This window comes from Suncus etruscus, chromosome 11 (assembly GCF_024139225.1).
Source record: "Suncus etruscus isolate mSunEtr1 chromosome 11, mSunEtr1.pri.cur, whole genome shotgun sequence".
In the NCBI taxonomy this organism is placed as follows: domain Eukaryota; kingdom Metazoa; phylum Chordata; class Mammalia; order Eulipotyphla; family Soricidae; genus Suncus; species Suncus etruscus.
In genome coordinates this window covers 87,875,947-87,880,115 of record NC_064858.1, presented here as the reverse complement: position 1 = coordinate 87,880,115, position 4,169 = coordinate 87,875,947, and positions in this window count along the sequence as shown.

Sequence of the window (4,169 nt, the reverse complement as noted above, 5' to 3'; positions counted from 1 at the left end):
GGCTGACAAAGGATTCTGCCTCTGACCAGGAAGGTGGAGGCAGGGAAGAAAAGAAACTGGGGACATTGTAGCAGAAAATGTGCACTGGTGAAGGAATGGGTGTTGGACATTCTATTAACAAAACTCAATTATGAACAACTTTATAACTGTAACTTATGGTGATTCAATTAAAAAGTATTAAAAATGCAGTATCAAGAAAAATATGCATAAAGTCTAAATGATAAATTTACTTTATATTGAAGATTTTGCAAAACATTAAAATCGTTTTGTCGTTACAAAGTTACAACACCGATTCCTTTAAAGTATTTCCAAAATAATCTCATGTCCACTCCTTCAACTCATAGGTCTATTTATCATATAGGGTTTGCATTGAGTAATAACTAATACTTCTATTTATTTTGTTAGATACCTCCCATTTGTGAAGTCATCTGTTATTTATCTTCTACGTTCTGAATCACTTCACTTAGCATGAAACACTCTGATTCCATCCAATTTTCAATAAACTGCAAAATTCTGTCTTTTATCATAGTATTTATCCCACACTTGTATTAATCGCAGTGGTCCTCAAACTATGGCCCGCGGGCCACATATTGTATTTGTATCTGCTTTGTTTCTTCATTGCAAAATAAGATATATGCAGTATGCATAAGAATTCGTTCATAAGTTTTGTTTTTACTATAGTCAGACCCTCCAATGGTCTGAGGGACAGTGAACTGGCCCCCTGTTTAAAAAGTTTGAGGACCCCTGTATTAATGCATACACATCTACAGCACACTTTCTTTATCTACTCATCTGCTGAGGGGCACTTGGGTTGTTTCTACATCCTGACTATTATTAAATAATGTTTTAATTAACAGACATATACGTCTTCAGATTAGTGTTTGCATGTGTGTTTGTGTACACACGCACACTAGTGCATTTCTTTGAGGTGTAGGCGTTTAGGAGCAGATTCACAGGGTCATGTGGAAATTCATTTTTGTTTGTTTGTTTTGGTTTTGGGTCACACCTAACCAAGCTCTGTGGTTATTCCTGATTCTGCACTCAGAAATCACTCCTGGCAGGCCCTGGGAACCATATGGATGGAATGCAGGAATTGAACCCACCGTCCACCCTGGGTAGGCTGTTTGCAAGGCCCCATGTGAAAATTCTTTTGAGAACTTTTCAAACCCTTTTCCACATTTTTTGGTGAGTCAGAAGATATGACACATCACTAGTGAATGAGTCTTATTTTCACTTCATTCCTGCTAGGACTATTGTTTCCAGCCTTCTTCATATAGGTCATTCATTCTCACTGGTGAGAGGTTATATGTCATTGTTGTTTGGTATATACATTTTCCATATAATCAAGTGGTGATGAACATTTTTTCATGTTTCTGTTGACCATATGCATCTCTTCAAGGAATTTCTCTTTATCTTGTCTTCCCATTTTTTGAGGGTTAGTTTTGCTATAGTTGTATTGTTATTTTATTGAGCTTCAAAAGTGTCTATTATTATTTGCATATAAACCATTTTTCAGATGTATGATGTGCAAATATTTTCTCCCAATAAGTAGAATGTCTTTATTTGGGATCTGATTTCCTTTTCAATGCAAAAGCTTTTTTTTTGTTATTGTTATTTGGGCCACACCCAGATATTCTCAGTGCATACTCCTGACTTGCACTCAGGGATCACTAATAGGAGTGATCATATAAGATGCCAAAGATCAAACCTTGGTCTGCCACAGGTAAGGCAATTGTCCTAACCACTGAACTATCTGTCTCTACAGCACAAAAGCTTTCTGGTGAAATCTAGTTCCATTTGTTTAGTTCTGCTTTTGCTTTACTTGAAAATGACATTTATTATTGACGATTAAAGATAATAGAGGGTCTACCTATGTTTTCATCCATACATTTTAGGTAGTCAGGTTTAAGATCAGATCTTATGTTCATTTTAAATTGACCTTTGTGTCTAGTCTGACATGGGGTTTTAAATTTAATTTTAGATGCATATAATTTCATTGTGTGGAGAGAAGAAAGGTGGCGACCTAAAGTGATAACTTACTTTCTACCTTTTCCTTTAGCCACCTTGATCACCTATGAAGTACAGAGGGTATTAGAATTGGTAAAGTTTCATATGAGCACATACACAACACAGACCTTATTTATTGCCATCTCTGTGCAGCAGTCATCATACTGCTCCTGAATATCCCTTTACCTTCACAGCATAAAGATCAATCCCTAGTACCCTAAAAGTTCTCACATGGAGTCATGGGCTCAGGAATTTCTCTTTGTAGGCAATGGAAAACAGCATGTCCAGCCTGTCCCTGCTTTCCCCTAATTAGTCTATTGCCTAAAAACTCAGAAAAAAATTCAGCAGTTCAAATAAAATTTTAAAAAATTTGTTTGTTAGAGGGTGGGCAGAAAAAATATTTGTTCTTTTTGTTGTTGTTGTTGTTGTTGTTTTGGCCAGAACCAATGACACTCAAAGATTACTCTTGTCTCTCAAGAATAATTCAGGAATTACTGCACTGAGGAATTACTCCAGGCAGTACTCAGGAAACCATACCTCAAAATGCAGGGTATCGCAACTGGATCAAATACATGCAAAGCAGATGACAGACCCACTGTAATATCCCTCCAGCTCCTAAAAAATATATAGTCAACATCAACAAAAGCAGAATTTTTAATCATAAATAAATATTATATGGATATTAAATATTGCTTATCTAGACAATCTAATTTTAAAATAATTTAACATTTTATTAGAAAATAATGATAAATCAGGGAGATAATGCAGTGGTTAGGCTATATGCACAGTATGCACCTTACACAAGTTTGATTCCCAGCACTATGTGGTCTCCTAAGCATTGCTGGGTGTAGTCATGGAGGTTCCCAGCACTACAAGGCTGCTCCATGTAGCCCTGTCATGGTCTCCCAGCAACACAGGGCCTGAGCAACATCACATCCACAGGCCCCTGTTTTGAACTACTGGCCCAGTTGGGCTTAGAATTGCAAGTGGGACTTGAGCCACCTGAGAATTGCTTAGGATGCCTAAAAGTTAAAAGTAAATTAAATAATAATAATAATAAATCTTATAATGCTCAGTTTTCTGACATATCTTCAGGAATTTCTAACTGATGCATATGGTCAATTGGTTTATCTATCAAAAAATAAAATAATAGGGGCCGGAGATGTAGCATGGAGGTAAGGCGTTTGCCTTTCATGAAGAGGGACGGTGGTTCGAATCCCGGCATCTCATATGGTCCCCCGTGTCTGCCAGGGGCAATTTCTGAGCATAGAGCCAGGAGTAACCCCTGAGTGCTGCCAGGTGTGACCCAAAAACCAAAAATAAATAAATAAAAATAAATAAATAAAATAATAAAAGCAGACCCCTATCTCAGATAGTATACACCAAATTAAATTTGAAATTAAAGGAGTTAATATAAAAATCATAAACAGGGGGCAGAGAGATGGCGCAAGTGGTAATGCATCTGCCTTGCACTTGCTAGCCTAGGATAGACTGTGGTTCCATCCTCCAGCCTCCCATATGGTCCCCCAAGCCAATAGCAATGACTCTGAGCACATAACCAGGAGAAACTCCTGAGCATCACTGGGTTTGGCAGTAAAAAACAATATATCATAAACAAATTTGAATGAAAAGTATATCAGAATTTACATGATTTGAAAATAAGTTTAAGTCAGGTAATAAAAATAGACATTGAAACAGACATGTATTTATATAATAAAGCTTTAAGTGTTTCAGTTATATCAACCAAATAATTCAACAGAGAAAAAATAAAAATGCTTTTCTCAGTTCAATCCAATTATTTTGATCATCATTCAGACTAATATTAAGAAGTCACTTTAGGGAGTTGAGGGGCAAGCACTTTGGGGTGATAAGGTGATTATATAACTATAAAATGCTATCAAAAATGCTAACCTAATAACCATGTTATTGGTAATTTTTAATTACTTAAAATGTCAATTTTTACAAATCAAATATGCAATAATTGAGAACATGTGGAATGAGTCCTTATCATAAATCATGATGGAAGCATGGAATAAAAATGTAAGAAAATTAAATTAAAGGGGTCTTAAAATAAAAATAAACACACCTGGCTAATGACAGGTACTCAATAAATAATTACTTAATAAAATAAATAGAAGTATTCTATTACGATTATTGGTGCA